Below are 13328 nucleotides of genomic sequence, written 5' to 3'. Positions count from 1 at the left end.
GGTGTGTATAACACTATCTTCTCACACACAATGCATTCATTCTCAATACTCTCTCTAATTACTCAAATAAATTAAATCAACAACTATTATACTCTTTACAAACTAGCTGATCAAAACTATGCAATAACTTGCATATACACATGTTTAATTTTTGTTACATTCATAGTCAACTTCACTATCACATGTTGCACAAACACTTCTTCTCTTGTTGTTGTAGACTGTGCACTCTCAATTCATAATTTAATCACACATGTTCTCCATCTTTATCATGTAGCAACACTCTAATCGCTCTATTTTATCTAATCATGTTTTCACTTAATTAATCGATCTATTATATATCTACATTTTGCATTATTTTCATATCAAGCTTTTAATCAATTTATGACTACATAAAAAATCTCGTGAAATTCATGCATTTTGCTTTGATCCTATTAAATCATGCAACTCATAGTCATTCCTTGGGATCATATAATTACTATTTAAATCAATTAAAAATTTGATCCTTCGATTTATATTGCAAAACAAGTTGACATTTGAACCTTTATTAGTAGCCTAACCTTGTTTCAAAACTATCTAGCTTTGACACTTACACAATCTCATGTAAGTTGATTTATCTCTCCAGGTCATTAATATCTAGACATGTGTCATAATCTCTTGATTATGCATGTGTTGCATTCTCTAATATGTCCATCTACTAGGCCCTAGAATTATGCCACCTCACCACCATCGCCAACTCCTTTCAACCACACCAAGTCATCAACTACCTTAAGGTGTAATTCATTTGGTATTATCTATCTCATCAACCATCATGTTTACTTCATTGTACATATGCAACACTTTAAAAATTTTAAATTCTCCTACCACTTCCCAAATTAAGATGATTCAATTCTCTACCTTCTAGTTGGGATTATGTCTCTTCTAGATGGTGTTGATTTTGATCAAAGAATTACCTTCCAAATGTATCATTATTGCTTTTAGATATTTGACACACTTGAGTTCAATCAAGGCCACCCTAAAGTCTACCTCAATGATAATTTCTCTCTCAAGATTGACTAATCTTTGATCTAGAATCCTACCTGCGTGGTCTTTAGAAATACATCGAGCTCCACTAATTTCTATATTTTCCTTTGATTCTCTATCAAAATTAATCTTTATCTAGCCCAACTCTAGAGAAGTCCAAGAAACACCCACACAAGGATTTAGAGGAAGATCAACCTTCCTGGCCCCATTAACGAGGGTGGTGAGATTTCAAATTATTGATTTTAATGAATTGAAACATTTTTGTCAGAGTGCCATTGAATTTTATTAATCTTGAAATTCATGTAAGTTGTTCTCATTAATATAGACAAAAATATATGGTTGAGTTACTTAAGAATACTATTTGTTAAAGGGAATCAACCATGTGCACTATTAAAATTTCAATGATAGAAATTTTGAGTAAAGAGAAACATAATAGTAGATTGGTAGAATATTTTAATGTTGGTAATGTATGTGTTGGCAAGTGACAATATTTTTTTGTTGTATATATAGTATGTTTTTTTATTTTGGATAAACAGGTTTCAAGGGGACTAGAAACCCCATAAATAGGTTTTGAGGGGACCTAAAACCCCACAGGTTTTGAGGGGACCTGAAACCCCACAAGTTTTGAAGGGACCCAAAACCCTCAGATTTTACCATGATCTGGAACCCACATTACAACGCTTCTAAAAGAAAAAATATCAACATACTAGCAGCCAAGCCACAAAGTGGACATAAATCATCCCTAACACATAAAAAAAGATTTTACAAGGCTCCCTTAACCTATATATGTTTCCATGGGTGAATCCTGACACCCATCACCTTCAAAAATACCAAATTACAAAAGATCAACATATACCCACAATCTGGTCTAATGGGGTTTTCAAAGGCTCCCCTAACCTTCATCAAGGGTTTTAAAATGGCTACCAAAACCAACAAACAAGGGTTTTCCCAGGCTCCATTGACTTGTAAAGTCATCAACTTGCCAACATCACAACTAACCCTTAACCAAAAACCATCACTGGCAAAACTGGGCCCTTTAAAATTGATAGCATCGAGCTTGTCTGTGGAACGAACAAGGATCCCACAACCAACACACATAAAAAAGAGAAGAACCTGAAAGCACACATGGGGGTTTTGAAAGGATCCCCTAACCTTCGTAAAATACATTAGGAGGGTTTTGAAAGGCTCCCTTGAACCCCCAAAAATTCTGGACAACATGGTTAAAAAAACTAAGACCTGACCATGAAGATCCACAAGAAAGTAATGGCAGGTGGCCTCAGCCAACAACTCAAGCAATAGCCTCACCCAAAAGACCTTCTCCCACCATCTCCCCACCTCAATAGGACTAGAAAGAAGACAGATCATCAGCCTCAAAAAATCTCTCGCAGCAAGCAAAAACTCGATCTCTCCCAACCACCAAATCTCTTCCTTAATAGGAAAAAGGGCCACCTCAGATAGGTTGGGAAAAGAGCAACCCAAAATCCCACACATTACATTCGTGGACAAGCAAAGAAAAATCTCCTCAACCTCTGAAGTAGGAATTTCTAGAACAAAGAGAAAGTTGATCAACCATGTCTCTAACTCAACAAAAAATAGCTCCTGCTCCAAAGGACATAAAGGATAGCCAACAGAGAGCCCGAACAATCCTTTCTTAGCCAAAAAAACCCCTCCGTAAGAACAATAGAGAAACCCATCATCAAGATGGAACCAAGAGAATAGGGGAAGTGAGTAGAAGAAATCCAAGCTAAAGATTAAACAGGAGAAGACCAAAAGGTCTGCTCGTCTCAGAAACAACCAATCCCCTCCAAAACAACCACACTCTGCTAAGGCCAAACAAATCCCTTCTTCATGAATCCTGACAAAGCAGAGAGGAATAGGGGATTCCCCTATATGGGAAAGAAAAGGAGAGAGTAGTGTTGAACAACCTGCAACCCACCGCAACACACCAAGGACAAACCTGCACCACCAAGAGAGAGGGACCAAATAGAGAGGGATGAAAATAAGACACTGTCCACCCCTGAGAAGACCCCAAAACCAGGCAAGACATGGATCCCCCCATATGGGAAAGAAATAGAGAAGGAAGCATTGAACAACCTGCAACCCACTGCAACACTCCAAGGACAAACCCACACCACCGAGAGAGAGGAACCAAATAGAGAGGGATGACAACAAGACACTGTCCACCCCTGAAAATACCCCAAAACCAAGTAGGACACGGATCCCCTCATATGGGAAATAAATAGAGAAGGAAGCATTGAACAACCTGCAACCCACCACAACACTCCTAGGACAAACCCACACCACCGAGAGAGAGGGACCAAATAGAGAGGGATGACAACAAGACACCGTCCACCCTTGAAAATACCCCAAAACCAGGCAATACACAGATCTCAAAACCCAAAAAACCTCCCAACAACCAACAACACCACCCTCCTCATTCCTCACCGCTCGCAACCCACACACTTTGCAAATCACAGAACATAGCACAACAATCATGGCAGCCAAGATAGGCCAATAGAAAAAGCCCCCATGATCGCCATCCGCCTTGCCATCCTCGTCTCCGTTGCTCGAGTCCTTAGGCGCCAAAACCCTCACTCCAGAGCACCCTCCTTTCCCGCTCATTACAAAATTTGTTATATATATAATATGTTAGAGGGCATACACAAAATAGTAGGATTTAAGTAGAAAAGTGGGCTATTTAGAACATTGGTTTGTATAGATCATTACCAATCTAAGAAAATCATGGTAAGATATTAGGAAGATTTTAAAGCTAGGATTTCTAGGAACTCAAAGTTAAAATGATTTGATTCTATTTAGTTGTTGATAAAGTTTATTCACGACACATTTTATTTCTTATACAAAAACTAATGATATAGTACACCTTGATGACTTATTTATTAGAAAAATTGTGATATTACAAGGGTTACCTTTTAAAGTATTATATTAGAGGGATGAAATTTTTTTGGCATTTATTTATCACCTTATGAAAGAAAATGAATGCGAATGTAAATAGAATTCTAACTATCAATTGATGGAAAAATTATTTTGGGAGAGATGTTTAGTAGTTGAGAAAATAGGGAATTGGGATATAACTTTACTCCAAGGTGTCCCTATAATGAAATAGAAAGGTATACATTAGTCTATACATTATCATAAATGTAACCCTACCTCTTGATGTCTCCATGGGTACTGCAAGGTGTGCCTCACCTAGTGGAGTTTGAATGTACTTTCTATATGGTCTTAAACTCCACAGTCCCTTTATTAGGATTGTTGGGATTATGTATCTCATACACCTTACAAGTTCTAATGTTTAATTTATTTAACTATTATGCATCCATATATATTTTGGTGATCCCACTTGGAGCAAATTGTCTATCTAGGGATACAAATGCACCATTGACTTTTTTTAATATTTAATAATTAAATTATAAATTAAATTTATTAATTTTAAATTTTCAATTTGATTAATAATGTATAAAAAAGTATAGCTTAATAATGTATAAAAAAGTATAGCCAATGGTGGATTTGATACCCCAATAGACGATTCCCACTTGGATTGGAATTATATGTCACTTTCGACTTGTATTATGCCAATTTGTAAATATCATTTAGTGTCATAGAAGTTACTAAAAGCAAGGATGATAACTTGTAGAGTTTTTGAAAAGAAAGAGCATTTAAAAATGGAGTTAAGTATGGACTAGGAGAAAATCAAGGAAAATCTTTAGTTTTCATGAGCATATTTCCAAAAGGGTAGGTAAGTCCAAAGTGGAGCATTAGAGTAGGATCAAGAAATTTTTATTTTTGGTTTTGGTCTTAACTATTACTGGATGCTTGAGATGGAGATTTGAAGATCTTTCTAGAATGTAGGGGTTATGCTATTAGATTTACTCCAAAGAAAAAAGATGATGAATTTTGTTGCTATAATACATTGGTTCTATGATTATGTAAGTTGGTATTTTTCAACCAAAATGGTTTTCTCATGTATGTCTTATCTCACCTTTTTGTGTGGATCTTTTACTTGTTGTCTTCTATTCTAGTTTATTTATAAGTACTATTTTGCATATTGTTCTACTTTTAAAATCATTGTAGTTTTGAAGCTTGAATGTTTCTCCTAAAAAGGTTAAAGTTGGAAATATTTGTATCTTATTTATGCTTTATGAGCATAGATTGTTTGCATTTATCATACTTTATATTTGTAAATATTTTGGTATTGAGACTTGCATTTTCCTTATAAGCATATCATAATAGATATGGAGATGGACTAATTTTTGTAGTATGGTTATACTTGACCATATCTCAAGGTGTCTCCATGAAAAAAATATAATGGTGGACATTGATCATTTTATTCCCATAAATATAACCTTTACTTCCAAGTGTCACAAGTGGTACCAAACTATAATGTCCCTTGCTAGGGTTTGTCATTTTCCCAAAAGTTGGCATACATTACTATACGTTATTCTATTTTAATTTGTATTACTAAACTAATGAATGAATTATAATTCATAATACATTCAATATTTATTATATTTAGAGACATCTTAACTTCTTTCCTAACCCTAATGAGGGATGGGGATTTACTATCATAGGGAACTAACACCAATCTACAAGGAGGCCCCCTCAAGGTTTTGGGACTTCGTCCCTACCCTATCTTGGGATTACCATCATTTGTGAGGACTTACTCACCCCTCCCTATACACACCAACATATCCTCTATATAATGTCCCCTATACTAGGAGACTACAAGTTTACCAATAATTTACATATATTATTATGCCTTAAATTAATATTTTGAGACTAGAAAAGATCTAATTCCTCATAATATTATTAATACTAAATATTTTAAGGGTTTTACCTTAAATATTCTCTAACCTTGATAGAGGATGGTGGAATTACTATGCTAGGGCACTTGGAAATAGTTTACAAGTGGTATCCCTTAAAGTTTCTTATTAACATATGTTTATACGCATCTCAAGACTTTCCCTCAAGGTTTCAGATATATATGTGCTTACCCATCTTGGTATTTACCCATCTAGTGACCAAATTACTCTTCCTCTCCCTACATAAACCAACCCATCCTCCTAAACACGTTAAAAAAAGATTAAGGACTAGGCTATGAGTATACTAACGTCTCATGTATTATGAATATATATGTAATTAAGTATGACTATCATACATATTGCAATCTATATAATTATTACTATTAAGTCATGAATAAGAACATTATCAGGGTTCATAGATTAAGCATACATACTAAGCACATCCCTATGTATATCGCAAAGAACAAGGATGTTATTGCTTGTAACTTAATATGTGTTTACCCATCTTGGTATTTACCCATCTAGTGACCAAATTACTCTTCCTGTCCCTACACAAGCCAACCCATCCTCCTGAATGCATTAAAAAAAGATTAAGGACTAGGCTATGAGTATACCCATCTAGTGACCAAATTACTCTTCCTCTCCCTACACAAACCAACCCATCCTCCTGAACGCATTAAAAAAAGATTAAGGAGATTAAGGACTAGGTTAAGACTTTCCCTCAAGGTTTCAGATATATATGTGCTTACCCATCTTGGTATTTACCCATCTAGTGACCAAATTACTCTTCCTCTCCCTACACAAACCAACCCATCCTCATGAATGTGTTAAAAAAAGATTAAGGACTAGGTTAAGACTTTCCCTCAAGGTTTCAGATATATATGTGCTTACCCATCTTGGTATTTACCCATCTAGTGACCAAATTACTCTTCCTCTCCCTACACAAACCAACCCATCCTCCTAAATGCGTTAAAAAAAGATTAAGGACTAGGCTATGAGTATACTAACATCTCATGTATTATGAATATATATGTAATTAAGTATGACTATCATACATATTGCAATCTATATAATTATTACTGTTAAGTCATGAATAAGAACATTATCAGGGTTCATAGATTAAGCATACATACTTAGCACATCCCTGTGTATATCACAAAGAACAAGGATGTTATTGCTTGTAACTGATTTGATTTGATCCATGGTGATATCTCAATGTGAGAGAGAGATCATGCCTCTTCATCGTGTAGGCCCTTTGGCAAGAGACACATCCTTTCATCATTAGTAGCCTTTGAAAGTGTCTAACTCTTCATTATTTTTGCCCTTTGAAAAGGACACAACATTTCACAATTAGATCTGCACTTCTTATTTAAATGAGATCTGCAATTCTGATTTCCCAAATTATCCCCCTTCTCAAATAAGGTTCTCTTCTCCCTTTTATATCTCACGTTTGAGGGAGTCACAACTTTTCCTTCCATGTCTTTTGACCATTCATTAACTTAAGTAAATTTTACTTATATTTAATTATATTTTTTAATATTTAAATTTTAAATTTTATTTTTATTCTTTTCTATTTTGATTTTATTATGATTATTTATTATTTAATTCTACTTCAAAGTGGGGACATTACAATCTACCCCACTCAATATTTCTTGTCCTCGAGCAATGATCATGGAGTGTTCAAAAAGATTCCAAATATGAAATGACTTTGGAAATATACATGGAATAAACATGTTGGAAACATAGAAAACATGAGGCATACACTTGGATATATGCAAACACAGAGCATACATGTGAATACACATACTGTGAGATTCCTTCTCGTTGACTAGATTGATTTATTAATTAATGTTTACCTTGCAAGATGACATTATCAAAGCTTTGATACTAATTGTAATGTGCCTTGTTAGGTTCTATCATTTTCCCAAAGATTGGCATACATTAATATTCTTTATTATGTTTTAATTTATGTTACTAAACTAATGAATGAATTATTATTTGTAATACATTCAATGTTTATTATATTTAGACCCATCTTAACTTCTTTCCTAATCCTAATGAGGGATGGGGATTTGCTATCATATGGCACTAGCAACAATCTACAAGGAGGCTCCCTCAAGATTTTAGGTTTCCATCCAAGCTACCCCATCTTGGTCTCACCATCACTTGTGAGGATTTACTTTCCCCTCTCTACACAAACCAATCTATCCTCTCTGTAATCTACTTTCTACTAGGAGATTGCCAATTTACCAATAATTAACATATATTAGTAAATATTTTATGCATCACATTAAGTTATTGAGATTACAAAATATTCAATTTCTCATAATACAGTTAATACAAATTATTTTAGGATTTTTCCCTCAATTTTGTAAACCTAACAAAGGATGGTGGAATTATTGTGCTAGGGCACTTGGAAACAGTCTACAAGTGAGATCCCTTCAGGTTTCTTAGGAACATATATTTATGCCCCTCTCAGAACTCTCTCAGAAGTCTTCAAAAATATATGTCCTTGCCATCTTGGGATCTACCCATCTAATGACATAATTACTCTACCTCCCCCTACACAAACCAACCTATCCTCATGAAGGAATTAGCAAAAGATTAAGGACTAGGATATGAGTATACTAACTTCTCATGTATTATGAATATATATATGTAATTAAGTATGACTATCATACATATTACATTATATATTAATATTACTATCAAATTCTGCATAAAAGAATTATCAGGGTTCATATATTAAGCAAACATATTAAGCACATCCCCATGCATATCACCAAGAACAAGGATGTTACTTCTTGTAACTTAATAACAATTCTGATGTGATTTGATCCATGGTGATATCTCAATGTTAAGGAGAGGTCACACCTCTTCATCATGTATGCCCTTTAGCAAGAGACATACCCTTGTACTATTAGCACCTTTTGAAAGAATGCACCACCCTTGCACTATTAGCACCCTTTGAAAGAATGAAACTATTCATTATTTTTTTCCCTCTTAAAGGGACACAACCTTTCACAATAAGATATGTACTTCTTATTTAAATCAGATTTACACTTTTAATTCCCCAAATTATCCTCCTTCTCAAAGGAGGTTCTCTTCTCCCTTTTATATCTCATGTTTGAGGGAGTCACAACTTTTTCTTCAATGTCTTTTGACCATTCATTAACTTAATTAAATTTTACTTATATTTTAATATATTCTTTTATATTTTTATTTAATAGGTAAGTGCTACCAAGAGGGGGTAGAACCTTTTATATTAATCAGCAAAAGAGAGTATTATAGAATCAAAGAGGATGGGGAGAACCTACACCAGCCTTACAAGTTTAGATAGAGAGGGACCACGACATAAAAAACCAGATAGATGTTGATCCTTCTGAACGAGGAGCCAAGGTATCCAAACCACATTCCTTTGACCCCTTTAGACATGACTCATGTACCCCCTTATGCAATGGCACACAAGCCCCCAGGAGCTTTTTCAGGCTTGATTATTTTGTGAAGGCAAGGCCACGAATCCAAGTTAGCACTGTCAAAGATATCCATTTCCTGGGACACCGCAAAGTTAGCCAAACTATCGGCAGTGCCATTAGCCTCTTGATATACATGTGAGATAGCAAAATTATAAAATTGTTATAGAAGATCCTTTATTAACATTGTCCAATTCTTCAAGGACCAGTAGAAGGCATTATTATTTGTTATTGCTCGGATGCAAAGGAGACAATCACCCTCGATGTCAATTGAGTGGATACCAATATTGAGACACAATTTTAGGCCAAGAGCAAGGGGTTCCATTTCTACCTCATTATTGGTGAAGCATAATAGTCTCTTAGTTGCACCCCAAATGAAACTTTCATCAAAATTACGGATGATGCAGCCCCCCCCATTCCAGGGTTGCATTTGGCTGCACCATTGAAATTTAGTTTCCATTTTAATAATTTTGGATTTGTCCAATGGACCTCTGAAAGATTAGATTTTTGTGTTCTATAATAGGCACATGGCCTTTCAATTTAGTCCATCATAATTTTATTTCATCATCCCCCCTTGTATAGATCATTTTCCTTTTAATCTTCTTTCTATTATTGATTGTTTCAATGATTAAATTCTGCATAGTTTGAATGAGAACCTCCACCCACATATTTTCACCTTTAAAAATTCATCAATTATGTGCTTTCCATAAGTGCCACACAATAAGCAATGGAGCCAAGAACCAAATACTATCCCAAAAATTGTTCTTTTTTGTTGGCCAATTGATCAAAAAATCCTTGATTTTGTTTTGTCTTGGAGAGTGCCAATTGATCTCATTTTGGATCTAGTCCCAACATCTTTCAGCGACTATACAATTTAAGAACAAGTGTTCCATGCTTTCTTCCTTAGCCTCACATAGACAACAACACGAGGGACCATGAAAACCAATCTTCTTAAGTCTCTCTGTGGTGAGACATTTGTACTGAGAAGCCACCCACAAAAATGCCCTCACCTTTGGAAGCACGACATTGTTCCAACAAAGTGGGATGGGGTAGTCCGATATGACTTCCTAGGCCATTTGAATCTGATAGCCCAAGCGTGTAGTGTAGCACCCACTCTTTTCCCCACACCAAATAATCATGTCTTCTTGCTCCGATATTTGGCATAGGCTCCTTACCAATTCCTTCTTAAGATGTTCGATGATGTTGGGAGGAAGGGGAAAGTTGTTGACATACATCCATTCAACATTGCTACCAAGCTCATTAGATCCTTTGGTAATGTAGTTGCATACTTTCGACACATGCGACTCAATGATTTGGTGCACACCATTTTCAATTTGTAGAATCTCTACTATGCTTTTGTGTCTATTCCATGAGTCAAACTAGAAGTCTACAATTTTCCCATTGCCAATATTTCATAAAATGTGATCACAAATTATGTGTTTGCAATTGTTCAAAAACTGCCAGGTGGCTGAACCTCTGAACTGCTTTGTACAAGTGAGAATTCTATTCGGATTGTTATTGTCTAAATACTTTTATTGGAATATTCGGCACCATAGCTTATGGGGTTGGGAGTATATTTTCTAGACCAGCTTAGCGCCAAGGGCCATGTTCTGTTTTCCTAGACGGCATAATCTAGCACCACCTACCTTCTTTGACTTACATACAGTATCCCAATTGACCAAAGGCACCTTACGGACATCTTGAGAACCCTCCCAAAGAATTTTTTTAATTTCCCCCTCCATACCATTTTTGGCCTTGCGAGTTAGTTCCATGCATGACATATTGCATACAGGAATGGAAGCCAAAACCGCCTTCGTCATAGTCATATGCCCTAATAGTGTAATCCATTTGTTTTTCTAGCTCAAGGCCTTGTTCTGGAAACAACTCACAACATCCATCCAATGTTTTGAATGATTCTGACCACCAAATACCTAAACGTCGAGAAACTTAGCCGGTAATGAGTCACACTAGAATTGGAGTATGCTAGAGATCCTACATTGCGCCATCCTTGGGGTGTTAAAGAAATAAATATATGATTTTTCCTTATTTATTGCATGTCCAAACTATCATTCATACTTTGCCAATGTCTCTTTGATGCATCTATCCTCCTTGACAGAAGGTTCACCAAATATGTTGGTATCATCTGTAAATTAAGAATGTGAGTTTGGTTCCGTATCAGGGGTAACTTGAATACCCTTCTATTTGAGACTCATCACCTGTCGTTTGATGGAATGAATGAGATCTTTGGCCATCAAAACAAATAGAAATGGGGATATGGGGTCCCCCTGATGAAGCCCATTAGTTTCTTGAAAGAAACCATGAAATCCACCCTTTACTAAAATTGAAAAATTTGACAGACGAAATGCAGAATAAGATGAGGTTTCTCCATTTGTCACAGAAGACCATTCAGAACAAGACACCATCCAAAAACTCTCATGATGCATTATCAAATGCCTTGCTGACATCGAGTTTAATGGTCATGCCAAGTTGGTGTTTAGTCCTGAGGGAGTGAATGTAAATACGTAAATTAATCTATAAGACATAATCTACTCTTTAATCATAAATAAACTCATAGGTCAATTAAGAAGTTTATTTCATACATAATATAAAACAAGTTTAACAAATTGATAAAACAATCATAGATATCAAAGAGTTAAATAAAATTTTCATATACAAGGGAAGGTACAAATTTATCATTACATGTCATTATACCATACTTAGGCTTTCTAATTGCCTTAAGTATTCTACAAACATAAAGAAAGTGAGATACATCTGTCGCTCTCCAATCTGAGTTGCTTCCTTTCAGTCCATCGAATGAAGATGAGAACAAGATTCAAGTGCTTTTTTCGCCCAACCTTGAAGCTTATGCTTTCCCAGAATTCTTGGTCAATCAAGAATACCCGGCCCTGCACGCATTATTTTAACCAAATAATTTGAAAGACAAGAGGGAATCTGGTGCCTACCTAGATGATACAAGCATTTTTTTTTTAATTCTTTTACGAAACAAGCATTATCATTCAAGGATATGGTAGAGAGCATAAAAAAAAGAATTCCATCTATTTCAATGGATAATTCAATTCATTACTCGGTCGAGTATAATGCCATGCATAGCAAAAATAAATAGTTTGGAAAAAGCAACTATTCTCTTTAAGATTCTGTATTCAGCACATGTCCTAGAAGGTAACTTTCCATACACAAGCCTATCTAGTTTGGTTCTCATAAACAAGAATACATTTCCTTAAAGAATACAATCTTTTGACTAATATATCCATCATCTTTCCTATCATTTTCATGAATTAAACATTATTTCATTACTTTCACCTAATTCAAAACAATCTTTCATAGAATTACAATTTAGCAATTTGATAAGCAAATATATTTTCATAAAAAATATTCAAATAAGTACAAAGTAAGAAGAAGGTGTAATGCAAGTATGATTCTTTTCATAAAAATGAGTTTAATTTGAATACAAATTCTTTAATTGAAAATCTTTCCTAACCCAATGACATTATTCACCATTCTTAAACTATATAACAAAATTTCTTAACTATTTCAATACATATTCCACCTAATGATTTCCTTCTATGTCTATTCAAGGAATAATAAAACAAATTCAATAAAAAAATATAGAATATCATAAATGAAATCTTATTCTACAACCATAGCTTTATTTCACTAACATTTCTTAGTGCAAATTGACCAAAATGAAATAAAGATCCTACCTTCTTACACTTGAGACTAGCTTGGAATGAAATCTTTCATGCCTCCTCTAAATCGATCTACTTCTTCTTTGATGGCTCAAAAGTTCTCTCACAGATCTTCTATTCTCCTTCTATCTCTTCTCTAAAATGCTCTTTCTCTAGTCTCTCTTCCAACTTAATATCCTTCTCTCTGCTCCACTTGCTATTTTCTAACATTTTTCCTCCCCTACCTATCAAGCCTATGCCTATATTTATGGTATATTTCCCTATGATATTTGCTACGTCTAAGGCCCGATTATTGTTATAAATTTGTAGTA

Source organism: Cryptomeria japonica, chromosome 3 (genome assembly GCF_030272615.1).
Source record: "Cryptomeria japonica chromosome 3, Sugi_1.0, whole genome shotgun sequence".
NCBI classification, from domain to species: Eukaryota; Viridiplantae; Streptophyta; class Pinopsida; order Cupressales; family Cupressaceae; genus Cryptomeria; species Cryptomeria japonica.
Note: the sequence above shows the minus strand (reverse complement) of the source record.